Here is a 14,693-nt window from a genome sequence, read left to right as displayed (position 1 = left end):
CCGCCCGCTATGTCTCCTGACACTGCCCGTCCATGCTAATCCTTACTCTGGCTTTTAAATCTCTATGCAGGTAAGCTAAAAAGTACACTAAATCTTTATCTAAACCATAATCGAGAAGACGTTGCCAAAGCTGTGATCTGTTGACAAAATCAAAGGCGGGCGAGAGGTCCATAAATGCCAGGTAAAGTGGACTGTGTCGAGCGATGGAATACTTCCCTATTATTAGATTAAGGTTCAGGCACCTTTATGGCCTGATTACAAATAAAGGTGCACTTTAACGCACCTGGTAAATATTGATACCCTGAGGTTTGCTATTTATTGGATGCGATAAATAGCACCTATTACCAGTTATTGAGGTTAGCATGCAAATTTGGGTGTTAAACACACCGAAATCTGCATGGTACGGTAAATACTGAACATGTCCCCTGTTAAATTTCCATAGGTTTGACCTGCTGAAATCTAACAAATGTTGGGGTATTTAACTCAAACGATAATTATCGGATGAGTTAAATAAAACCAAACTTGTACTGCCCATGCATAAACAGAGGTTTATGCATGGGACAGAATTATCCTCCCAACTTGTAATCAGGGTCTATGTGTCATGGTGTGCTCAGAGTATATATGGGTGCATTTCAGTTGAGGCTGTAGGCAGTGCGATTTTCTCACAGTACCAGACCTTGAGTCATAAAGGTGTTAAGACTGCATGCTCAACCAATGCTTGGCCTCTTTCTGCAAAGTGATGGTAACATTTGTGTGCATGGTAATAAAAATCATATAGGAAAGTGTGTGAAGGAAGTACAAAGCTGTTGAAATGTTCACAGCACCAAACGAAAAGAATATGCCGCCTAAAGAAGTACATGCACAATGAAAGATTCAAAAACTGTGAATGAGAGGAAGGAGATTATATGTGGGACATGCAGATGGAGGGTCTTCTGAAAGAGTGGTGAGCCGACAAAAAGGACATAAATAACTAACACAGAGAGAGATTTCAGATAAAAAGTTTCTGAGATTGAGAGCTAATACAAAGCAGTGCTAAGAAGCATTGCTAAAGCCAATAGGTATGGCTTGTGTGTGTTCATTGTCCTTTGATATATTTGGATGCAATAACTGAAAACACTGCTAGAGCTACACATGTGGCACACTGCCAGGTGACACACTGTGGCACAGGATTCTAGGTCACATGTTTTTGGCCCCAACTATATTTTCATAGGTCACACATCTTGTGAAGGATTCCTAGTTATGCCCCTTTGGCCACACCCCCTTTAAGAGACCTCCCAATTTTCTTATCCCACTTAAAGCTATGTGCTTATTCTTCAGATAGGGTTCTGATGCCTCACAAGTGTTTGGAAAATGCTATATAAATACCAATCGGCGGCGGTCCGTGCAGGTAAGCACGGTGCGGCAGTGTGGGGAGTTGCCAGATGACAGAATAGGGCAAATTAAATAAATAAAGAATTCCTTTTTTATTGTCTGTCGACATACCCCCCACCCCGCCCCATCACGCTTACCTGCACGGACCGCTGCTGATACCAATCCAACTTTGTAGTACACTTTAAAAGATGGCTAATTGTGTGGTTGCGTGGGTCATAGTGCCAATATCGGCCCACTTAACAGCCCTCTTGCAGCAACATACATGACGTATAAATAAGGAGACAAGACAACTTTTTGTTGGAGAGAAAATTGCTGCAGGTTTATTAGCATACACATATGCCAACATGGTGGGTTATCTTACAGGCGATCACTGCCTCTAATGGCACAGTTAACTAGGGTGAGGGCTGCACTTCAAAGAGTCTGAGGTGAAGTTCTAGATCTGGAGTTCAAACCCCCAAAAATGTGACTGGATATACTATGGCATCCTGGTGTACCCCTCTGCCACAGTTTTTGAGGTGCAACTTGAGAGGGTCGAGAAATTGTGGAGGCTGTAGTTCGAGTCACATTTTACATCCAAAGTTGTTTGACAACTTAGTAGGCACGGGCAAGACAAACCGCTCGGGATTGTAAAGATTTTTACCGTACGTACAGTTGTCAGAAAGGTGATCAATAGATATTTATATTGCCTGTATTCCACCAAACTGGACTCTAGGTGATAATCCCTGACTCTAATTGCCACGCCCCCGATATTAGGATAACATAACCAACTAAAACCTTTTCCGTTCCTCACTCCCAGGGCCTTACAACCCTGCTCCCTTGCGCAAGACTCATTTGCATCGAGACAACTGTGTTGTATATTTGTCTAATTAGCCATATTTTCAGAGAAAAGGACTGCTCGTTTGTCCACGTGTGCTGACGGTGCTCCTAAAAGTGAAGTGCGCCCTTCCAATCAGCGCGCAATAACACTCAAGGTCGACCCACCACTCAAGCCCTGATTGCACAGTGCTGAGGCTTCGCTGCTAGGAGACCAACAACTGATGGGAAAATGGTTTCCCAATTCACAGCTCGTCAAGAGGCGCCAATGATGGAACAGAGCCATTTGCAATGAAGGGACTGGCACACTGTGAGTGGCGGGTAGCCAGGCTGAAACCTAAGGGAATATTTATGACATTTGTAGCGCAGTTGCTGCACAACCCTGCATCACAGGGAAAGGGCACGAATGAGCCGTATTTATCTAATATGCCACATTCTTTCCCTTTTCCCTTTCACTGGCGCCATTTGGGCAGCCTAGCGCCAAAGCAGGCACCCTTGCACCATGGCACAAGGGTGCTTGCGTTGCATGCAGGACTTGTTTTTGTGCAGGAAGGGTAACTTTCTGCACAAACACAATTCTGAGTGGCTTTTTCCTTTTTCTAAGTGTGCTGCATTCAGGAAAATGTGGAGAAATAAAGATATTTCTCCATGTTACACCTCTCCTGAGAGGCATATCTTTTTGGTGCAGTCCCAGGTTTGCATGTCTTGCAAATCTAGAAATGCACCAAAATCCATGTGTTTTGTGTGGGAACACCCATGCAACACCCATAGAAATGCCTCCCTGGAGCATAGTAATGCAAAGCAGCGATTTGCGTTGCGTTACATTACTCGAGATTTAACATCTGCATTGCTCGTGCTCCACGTTTCCTGGTGCAAGAGCGATGCAAAGGGGCTCATAAATATGCCCCCTAGTTTGTAAGGACTGGAAGGGGGACTTGCTACTGTCTAACACACCAAGAAAAGGGCACAAATTGCAACATTAAAGGCATGAACAGTATAGTAGCATAATTTAGTTTCAGACTATACCTAGTCGCCAGGCGGTAATCCTTCCTCCTGGTAGCCGTTTTGAAGAGTAAAGGTGAACAGATTCTTTGTTATTCACAGAAGCAGAGTTTGGTGTTTTCAAGAAACTATTTAGTTTCCAGATGATCGAAAAACATACAAAACACTGTAATGTTGCTGATATGGTGGAAATCAGATCAATGCGCCAGAACTGTGGCCTTGATGCTTGTAAGCCTCTATGCTGAGGTTGTGTCAGAGCAACAACCTACCACTTTCTCCATTCTCTTCTCCCCTGGAGCACAGGGCCGTTTAAGCCAATCCCCTTCTTGATACCAGAATATTTAACCAAAATACCGTCTGACATAAATATTCTGTCCTAAATATCGAATACGCAAATATCACCCCACTGGAGTTAATATTAGTGAATCTGTATCCAATGGGATGACATTTTTGTAACAATGTTTAGTGAAGAATACTTGTGTCAGATGACATTTTCAGCTAACAATAGTCTGATATGCAACAGCTGTATTAACAAGGGGCTGGGAGTGAGAATTTAATTGGCATTGCGCATGCAGGAAAAGTGTGTTTTTACGTGACGCTAAGGGTTACGCATTGCCACAATTGCAACATACCACCTTATATTTGTTCTCAGGCGAACCCCCCATTGCAAGTTTCTATCTGCAGGGAACCACTCATGATTAAATTGTGTAACGTGAGATTTCATGGAAATGAAGTTTACTGTGCACAGGGAAATAATGCACCTTTTGACAATTAGTTGTTCCTGATTTCATTTGGAGCTAGGCTCTCTCTTATTGCATGGAATCTTGGAACTCTTTGTGCTGTTTCCTCCTATTATGACCCTTTGCATCTATTAACAGGGGTTTGTGCTATGCATGGCGGCACCATTTTGTGATGCACTCACATCCTTTTTCATACACAAACTTTGCTATATTCTTCATTTTGTGCCACTTTGCATTGCACAAGTGCCAAAGTCTCGTGAGCGCCATGAGCTTAGAGGGTGTCTCCTGTGGTAAATATTTTACCGTATACTCTTTTTGCCATATAACTTACAAAAGGATAGCTCGATCAAATGAGAGGCAGAGTCCGGGGTGTCTGAGTCTTAAGGGTTTTAATCATAAATGACTAAATGACTCGAGTCAATGGAGATCTCGTCCATCAATACAAGGGTTCGGGTATGCAATGATGGCAGGAAAAGATGTCAACGATTTATTCACAGTACATGACATATATAGTAAAATGACACAATAGTATTGAATACAGTGGGCGTGACAAGTGAAATGTATATGATAAGAACACATGTGCGTAGCAAAAAGGCGTGAACATGGGTGTGCACAGAGGCGTGAACTAGAAACGTCACAGAAATGTGTCACAAGTGGGTGGATGCTTAGAGAATTCTTGCAGAGTCAGCTGAAACCTAAGGCCTGGATGCGCGCGCAGCTAATATGACGTGTGATTGACGTGCAACGGGAGGAAGCTAAGAGTCTGACTTTTAACACTAGTAGAAGAGACATAAGTCTGGCATGTCAGATCGACCTGTCCCTAAACATATCTGATATCTAGTATTTGGAGGATGTTTAATCTAGAGGGAAAGGTCTCTTGGGCAGAGGCTACTCTATACTGAATGTTAGTGCGGGTATAGGTGTCTACGTGTCTACTGCGAATGCTCGAAGCCAGGGGCCTACCATGGCAACAGGAACTGTAAATTACTTGCACGGAGACAGGGAGACTTGCTCTTTGCTCTGCAGCCGGGGATATGTTTTCGTATTTCACTAGACAGGAATGTGTTTTCGAGGAGCTGAGCTGGCTATGCTGATAACTTGAAGGCAAAATACTGTTTTTGGCAGGCGGACCAGGCCGAGCCGGGCACCGCTCGGTTGGCAGGAAGTAAGGCAGAGGTCAGGGATGCTTCTTCAGGCTGCAGCTTTCAGAGGCAGAGGCAGAAATGGCTTGGAGACAGAAATCAGGGCCTAGCTCGGCAGAGCCAGGAAAACGTGAAAGTGCACCACATAAAGACGGTGGCACGGCATACTTAGGAACAGGATTATCGATCCATTCATGGTGGATCTGATAGAGGACATGTTAACGTTGGACGCAAATGTATTTGCGTCTTCAGATTCGGTTGTGGAGGGAAATTACATGTACTTGAAACTCGTACATGGAGCCGTTGGGGTCTACGTTAGGGGACACAATTGACCATAAAAATTCCAATTACCTCATTCCCTCCTTGTCCCCTACGGACCCTTCATGATATGTCGATGTTCATGAGACCATCGATCTGTTCATATAACATCATTTGCTCTTCTTTCTTTCTTCTGGAATGGGAACGTGCACTTGAATGGGGAATACAAGCTGTGGCACACAAGCCGCAAATCGCTGGCCCACATTGTAAACAAAGGCAACAACTGAATACTAGGGCCAATATGATTCCTAGGAATGACAGTAGCTTCCATCCCCAGGCCGACACTACACTCCAGAGCCAACCGGACCATGTCCAGGAGCCTGGATTCTGGTGTATCAGATGAGCAATCTCGTGAAGTCTGGTAATGGCTTTATAGACTGATGGCGCATTATTTGGAATAAATACGCAGCAACTGGATCCGATGACTCTACAAGCCCCGCCCCTATCGGCCAGGATGACGTCAAGGACAAGGCGGTTCTGAAGAACAACAAGTCTCATAGCAGACTGCTCCTCTGTTAAGTTGCCCAAAGCTGAAGTAGTCTCATTCACTACTGCCTCTAATATTCTGGTTAATTTGCGTATCAGTTTACTATTGGAGACAGTTCCTAGATAGGGAAAGAATCCTTTATTGAAATCTGTATATTGTTCCCATGTAGTTTCAGTCTGATCAACTATTGGGAGGTCTCTTCTGTGTCTAACAATATTAAGGCGGGAATTCCTGTGATAGTCAGATGGGGCTAGGAAAACTGGTGGCAATAATAATGCAATGAAACAGGTACCATCCCAGTCTGGAGGTAAACGGACATAAGCTGTCTGACCACAAATGAAATAGGAATGTCGGTAAGCTTTGAATGTAGACTTGCCTTGATGGATCTATGACAGAATTTCGACAGACAGAATTTCGACCTACACAAATATCGGCGTAATTATATCGATAGCAAAAATATCGACGCCCTATGTACAACATGGTAAGTACCAAAATATCGAAAAAATAATATCGATGTTAAAAATATCGTTGTTAAATATATCGATTTTTTTAAAATTTAAAATAACATAAAAAAAACTGTAAATAATACTTATTAATTACTTAAACATATTTAAATATATGTAATAATTGTTGAAAAAATAATAATACATATTTAATAAAAAATAAAATGATAAATCATATATAATATATAATTACTTAACAATAATTACTATTCCCACTCCAGTGGGTGCAACAGTAGGGAAAACTGACCCTGAACACTAAAAATACCCCTTTACCCAAAAACCTAAAACTGACCCTGAACCCTAAAAATACCCCTTTACCCATAAACTGAAAACTGACCCTGAACCCTAAAAATACCCCTTTACCCAAAAACTGAAAACTGACCCTGAACCCTAAAAATACCCCTTTACCCAAAAACTGAAAACTGACCCTGAACCCTAAAAATACCCCTTTACCAAAGAACTGAAAACTGACCCTGAACCCAAAAAATACCCCTTTACCCAAAAACTGAAAACTGACCCTGAACCCTAAAAATACCCCTTTACCCATAAACTGAAAACTGACCCTGAACCCTAAAAATACCCCTTTACCCAAAAACTGAAAACTGACCCTGAACCCTAAAAATACCCCTTTACCCAAAAACTGAAAACTGACCCTGAACCCTAAAAATACCCCTTTACCAAAGAACTGAAAACTGACCCTGAACCCAAAAAATACCCCTTTACCCAAAAACTGAAAACTGACCCTGAACCCTAAAAATACCCCTTTACCCAAAAACTGAAAACTGACCCTGAACCCTAAAAATACCCCTTTACCCAAAAACTGAAAACTGACCCTGAACCCTAAAAATACCCCTTTACCCAAAAACTGAAAACTGACCCTGAACCCTAAAAATACCCCTTTACCCAAAAACTGAAAACTGACCCTGAACCCTAAAAATACCCCTTTACCCAAAAACTGAAAACTGACCCTGAACCCTAAAAATACCCCTTTACCCAAAATTAATTAATATTACAAATAAATTACTTCCCACCCTATTCCCCTATAAACCCACAACCCGCTCCAGTAGTAAAACATATAATTTAGTTAAAAATATACATAAATGATCAATTAATTAATCAATTAATCAATTAAAATAAATCATTGCCAATTAATATTTAATTGCAAAATAAATTAATCATTGAAAAATAAGTATTTAATTACAAATAAATTACTTCCCACCCTATTCCCCTATAAACCCACAACCCGCTTTGGTAGTAAAACATATAATTTAGTTAAAAATATACAAAAATTATCAATTAATTAATCAATTAATCAATTAAAATAAATCATTGCCAATTAATATTTAATTGCAAAATAAATTAATCATTGAAAAATAATTATTTAATTACAAATAAATTACTTCCCACCCTATTCCCCTATAAACCCACAACCCGCTGTGGTAGTAAAACATATTATTTACTTTTATATATTTTTAAATTATAAAAACATATTAAACACATATTATAACAATTAATTTAAATACTTAACTAATATTTCTAACACATATTAGTAAATCGAAATTACTTACATCGATATATATGCTATCGATATTAGTAATTTCGATATTACTTACCTTAGGGTCGATATTCTGGCCATCGATATTCTGGACATCGATATTCTGTCCCATCGATATTAGCAACTCGATATAAGTGTAGGTCGAAATTAAAAACTCGATATTTTGACTGTTTACCGCCTTGATCACTGAATTCGACCACAGTAGTACAGACACTGTGACCTAGATGTACTGAACCATGTTTTCTGACACATAATTCACCCTTTGCAGGTAAAACTGATATGGATGGCAAGTCTGGACTGGTTTCTGACTGGACATTTAGAATCATGAGGTTAAGTGTAAAATTGCCTAATCCATACACTTCGTTTTCTTGATCTGTCCCTGTCATTTGTGGAAGGCCTTCTTCGTTCGGGAAACAGGCTTTGTTCATGACGGTGTTCAGATTTCCCCATATCCAATTGCCTTGGGAAACCTTAGAGTCGGTGTTTATAGAAGAAATTAAACTAAACCAGGCACCACAGGAACCATTATGTGTAAACGGGTAAGGAAAGAGAGGCAGAGCTCCCTTGTAGTTCTGGTAGGGAGGGAGTCGGCCACATATCCAACAATTAGTAGCATTGCTGGTCTGGTGAGAATGATGTAACATACGAATGAATGTGTTGTTGCGCAGCGCAAACCGATAGGATAATTCGTGTGGGGGTAGAGTACTAAACGTGTGCTCTGCAGTGTTATTAGAAAAATGTGCAAGAGGAAAATACATATAAAGCATCCAACTTAAAACAATAATCGTAAGACTCAGAAAAAGCATAATAATTAATGTGCAGACGCATCTGCTCCGGAGACTTTTACAATATTTTCGTTTCTTGGTCTCCTGACTATCTCTCTCTCTATTTGGGTCTAACTTGTACATTGTCAGAACTGCCTAACCGCTTCACCCGAGGGGGACTTAAACAATTAAACTGTCTGACTTACTAGACCTCAGCTTTAGCCTGTACTCTTCTTGGGGAGTTTTCTCTAGCAGGGGGAGTTTGGTATCAGTCACTGGTACGTGGGGGTTCTGGGATTCAGAGTTTGGCGGAAGTCCATAATGTCTTTTCACGTGACTTGAGTGGAGCCAGCCCTTACGGCCCTCCAACTTGACGGCAGTCCTTGTAGTCAGCAGAACAAGCTTCGGCTCCTTCCAGCGGGGCTCCAGCGGACTCTTCCGATCGAAGTTGCGGATATATACGATATCACCAGGGACGATTTTGTGTGGCTTCACCTCGGTGTTGTCTGGGAAGGCTGCCGCGACCTGTGAACGACATGATTGTAGTGCAGACATCAAGGAAGCAAGGTAATCTGTCAACATAGTGCTATCAACATCAGTGATCTTTCGCGGCAGAGGCGTGCCCCACATATTAGGAGGTCTACCGAAGACCACCTCATACGGGGATAGCCCTGTTCTAGAATGGGCTACCATTCTCATATAAAAAAGTGCAACTAGTAATGCTACAATCCAATCAACTCCCTTCTCTCTACATATTTTTGCAAGGCGAGTTTTCAGAGTCTGATTGTGTCGCTCCACGAGACCTGCTGCCTCTGGATGCCGGACACAGTGAAACTTCCACTGGTACCCCAATAGAAGAGAGACCTGCTTCATAAGTTCGGATGAGAATGGCTGACCATTATCTGAATACACGACACGGGGCAAACCGTATCGAGGGAAAAACTCATGAACCAACTGCTTGGCAGTGGTCGGGGCAGTGTAATCTGGGACGGGATATGCTTCTGTCCATCGGGATAGGGCACATACGACTACGAGGACATACTTAAATCCTCGGCATCTGTCCATCTGGATATAATCCATCTGGAGGACCTCAAAAGGATAGTCGGGAGGATGGAATCCACCTTGTTCTACGGGAATCCCTTTTCCTGGATTGAACTGACAACAGATCATGCAGGTACGCACTTTCTGTTTCGCTGCTGCTCGTAAATGCTTGTTGAACCAAAGGTTCTGTACACTGTCTAACATGGCTTTTTCTCCTAAATGTGCTGGACTATGTGCTGTGTTGATAATAACTTGAACCATAGAGTCGGGGAGGAACCATGTGGTCTTTCCCCTCGTCATCCATCCTTGGTCTGTCTGGACCCCTCCCTGTTCAGCCCATTTCTTTATTTCATCTGGAGTGGCATGTGTCTGTATGTCGATGACATCTAGTGCAGGGTCCCTGACTGTCATGCAATGTGTCTGTGATGTTGCATCAGTCTTTGTCACGTCCGTCGTTTGAGTATGAGTCAGTGCTGTATATTTCGCTGTGCGGTCTGCAAAATCGTTGCCCTGAGAAATTTTGTCTGTGACTTTTGTATGTGCCTTGCACTTCATGATGGCTATGGCTGTAGGCAAATGTATTGCTTCTAACAGAGCTTGAATGAGGGCGCCATGCTGTATCTTGGCTCTGTGAGAGGACAAGAAACCTCTTTCTTGCCAGAGGACACCGAAGTCGTGAACAACTCCGAATGCATAACGTGAATCTGTGTATATGTTTACTTTCAGGTTCTTGGCTCGAATACAGGCTTGGGTCAGAGCAATGAGCTCTGCCGCTTGGGCCGACAGGGTGTCAATACGATGTGTTTCTATGACTTCAGTTTCAGTGGTCACTGCATACGCGGCCACTAACTCTCCTGTACTTGTTCTTAAACATGAACCATCCACATAAAGTGTCAGGTCTGGATCGGGTAATGCAACATCTGTCAAGTCTTGTCTGGGTTTCGTAACGGTGTCAATTACATCCACGCAGTCATGTGGAGTGGGATCTGCTGTGCTTGATGGTAACAGTGTTGCAGGATTCAGTGTATTACAGCGTCTGATTTTTATGTGTGGCTGAAATAACGTCAATTCATAACCTGTCAGTCGTGCTATAGTCAGGTGTTGAGTCTGGGTTCTGTTTAAAAGAACCTCTACAGAATGTGGAACTTGTACTGTCAATTGATGTCCTAATACAATGGAGTCGCTTTGTCTGATTGCTAGAGCTGTAGCTGCAACTGACTTTAAGCACGCAGGCAAGGCCTGGGCTACTGGATCCAATGTACTCGAAAAATAAGCACACGGTCTGTGTTTGTCTGCTTGTAACTGAGTGAGCACCGACAATGCATTTATTCAATTCTCGCGAATCGATAACTAATCGGTAAACTGGAGGTGCATTTGGATCTGTACGTTTAAGAATTGGAATGATAGGGGAATTACAAACATTGGAGTCGGTTTCTACAACCACTCCTTGTGCAATGAGCTCGTCAATGATTTTCAGTAAAGCCACTACAGCATCTGGTGGTAACTTGTATTTTTGAATACGTGGTAGTATTACTCCTGGCTTGAGTGTGACACGATATGGAGTTATGTGCATACAACCTACATCAGTGGGGCCTTTCGCCCATAAATATGCAGGAACATTCTGTAACCTGGGGTCAAAATCTCTCAAAACATAATGGCCTTTGAAATCACGAAGGAACAACCTTACTCCTTCCGGAGAACAACAAATTACAGCTTCTAGAGCTTTCAAAGTCTTTATACCAAGCAAGTTTTCTGGGCATGATTTTGTGAGCAATAAATCAGTAGTGCGGGACAATGGACCAACTGCAAGGGGAACTGGTTTCGATACTTCATTAACAATAGGCTTTCCTGAAAATCCAAGGGAAACATTCTGTGAGCCTGAGAGGGGTGCCCCTGGAACCTCGTCGTGACTGATTGTTGTCCTGCTTGCCCCTGTGTCAATCAAAAACTTTCTATCTTTCCCTAATACCTGACTGTGTACATAAGGACCCTCTTGATCTACAGGAACCTCAATAAGAGGCAAGCCAACCTCCCTCTCTAGGCTGTTTCATGTGTACTGCTGGTAATCGGGGTAGTCGGATTGTGCATACTGGTACATCTGCTGTGTGACATGTTGTGTTGCGGCAATGGGCTGTGGCTGTGGTACCGCTACGGTCTGTTGTGGAACCTGCATAGGCTGTATATTCTGTGGAACATGTTGTTGGACCTGGTCCTGTCTAGGAGGACGCGGTCTCTCTTTAGTTTTACCTGTGGCTATGTTGTGTTTCAAAACTGTACAATCGTTTACATAGTGACCTGGCTGTTTACAATAGTTGCATGTCCCTTTAACAGGAGCTGCTGAATTATTGGACTGTGATTGTGTCGTACCCCTTTTATGACCGTCACCTGGAACTGACTGAGCAACTAACATTTTCATTTTCGTGTCTTTCATACGTCTCTGTTCGTGGTCATGTTCTTCCCTGATTCTGTTCTGGTGATACTGTAACATTTGTAACATTTGTGAAGGCGAATTAGCTTGCCATGTGCTCTCGACTTTCAGTACACGGTTCTTAACCTGTGGCAATGAATTCTCGACTAATTTGGATACGAAAAGGTGTGGGTATGACTCGCTACTTGCTTTCAGGCCACTATTAATAATAAAACATTTCTCAAATCGGGAATAAAAATCACTAGTGTCTTCATCGGGTTTCTGTTTGCAGGCTGAGATTGCATCCCAGTCCTCCTTTTTAGTTGCTAATAATCGTGGCAACACCTGTACTAACAATCCGGGTAATGCTTTAGTTTTATCCCCGAGACCTAAACCTGGGGTTCGACCAGTTTCTTCGGCTTCTAATGCAGCCCAATCAATCTTTTTGTCTCCCACCTCCCATTCTTTTTCTTTGAGTTTCTCGTAAATACCGGCAGGCAATAACACTTTCAATATTTTCATAATGTCGGGATAGGTATAATCTCCCATGAGTAACATGTCTTTTATTTCACGGTGAAAACCTGCAGGGTCTTTATCATGACTGGGCACTATTTTCTTCATTTCCAATAATTCCATTTTGGTTATGGGCATGTATACATACACACGTGTAAGGGTATCATCAGTATTCCTGACTGGATGTACTTCTCGTAAAGGATTCTGTTTGTCAAAGTCAAAGTAAAATGGTTTCCTGACTGGGGGAGGAACGGAAACAAGATGTGGAGTCAAGAAGGTTCTATATTTGTGACGTTGTTCTAAAATCGTTTCAATTAGATCGGTACCTAGACCTCTCCATCGTCTCAGGAGTAAGTCTTGCAATAGGTTATATAACGGACCTGGATCAGATGCTTGGTTTTCATACTGTATAATAAGGTGCTGGGTCATGTATATACCAGCTAATCGCTGTTCTTCTGGAGTAAGACTTAAAAACGTTTGCACTACTGAATCATCTTTATATATACTGTCATCTCCAGCCCACTGTACTGCGGACCGGGCTAGTTCCTGATCACGTAGGGTATTGAGTTCTTGATAACCTATCCTTTCTTTCAGTACTTTGTCAGTCATTTGGAATACATGTTCAAGGGTACATCGTTCTGGTATCGGACAAAGGTAACGTTTCTTGTTTTCGAACGTTTCTTGTTTACGAATGGGTCTATCGAAGGGCCTATCAAAAGGATGTGGTCTAGGAAGTTTCTCTCTACCTACATATGCTATCATTTTGTTATCTGTCTGTTGCGAGGTTTCTGCTAGATCCTCTGTATCATCCTCCTCCTGTGAGGAGGTTGGCTCGTCTGATTCGAGTGGCTCTTCAGGTTCTCGATGGGCATGTATATCTATTATTTCTTTACGGATCTTTCTAACCATGGCATGTACACATTTCTCTTTATCATGTTTACCATCCGCAATATTCTGGCTCCATCTGTTCAATCTATCCATCTTATTTTGTGGAAAACCTGCCTGATCTTGTTCTCTTATCAAACAATTAACCAAAAATCGCATGATTAAACCTTTGTTCTCAACTTTCTGACGTGACATGGCTTCACCAACAGTCTCCGGTCTTTCTCCTGTTCTAATAAAATGATACAATTTGTCTAGATGGTCTGGCATTTCTGGTAATAATTGCAAATAATCTGTGCCACGTCTTAAACGTAGGGACGCTAACAACATGGGTCCTGTCGTACCAGGCACTGTGTCATATCTGCAATCTGTAAGCTGTTCTCTAAGCTGTTCTGCCGGGGCACCTCTAGGTGTCCGTGCCATTGCGAATTCTCTCATTGTCACCCGATGTATCTGGGGCGGAGTGCGATAACCTCCTGTAGCACCTCCTGAGGCGGAGGCTTGAGCATAACCTGGCTGTAGGGTCGGTATCTGCTGTAACCGGGTTGGAACCTGGACCGTGCCAGTCCCAAAAGGATTAAGTGGGTGTAGTTGTTGAATACCAGGGGGAACAATGGGTGCGGGTGCAGGAAGCGGACCTGGAGGGGTCTGCTGTTGCGGACCTGGGGGCTGATGATCATGGGGCAGGTTATTGTCAGCAGGTGGTACATGGGCAGGTACATTGGTATATGCGGGAGCTACATCGTCTAAATAGGAAGAAAGGAAAATGTCTGCTGCGGTCTTGTGACGTAATTTAGTCGGAACCAATGGAGGGGGCAGGTTTTTCGGTGTTTCCGGGGTCGCCTTGGGCAGGCCCTCGGCCAGGACTGGATACAGTCCTGTCAAAATGGCATTACTCTGTCTATCGTGTTGTTCCATTCTAACTCGTTCTCCTTCTTCTAGTAGTTCTTTTTCTTTGGCTTTTTCAGAATCCTCTCTACTTTTCTCTGCTTTTCTGAGTGCTTTCTCTGTCCGTCTATGGGATTCTTTACGCCATAATTCAATGGCATCTTTCTGTGACTGTCTGGCTTTCTTTTTCCACAACGCTTCTTCTACTCTCATGATGCACTCGGCATCCCATGTCCCTGTAACGGGCCATCTCTGATTCTCTGCTAA

This window comes from Lissotriton vulgaris, chromosome 2_1 (genome assembly GCF_964263255.1).
Source record: "Lissotriton vulgaris chromosome 2_1, aLisVul1.2, whole genome shotgun sequence".
Classification (NCBI taxonomy): Eukaryota; Metazoa; Chordata; class Amphibia; order Caudata; family Salamandridae; genus Lissotriton; species Lissotriton vulgaris.
Note: the sequence above shows the minus strand (reverse complement) of the source record.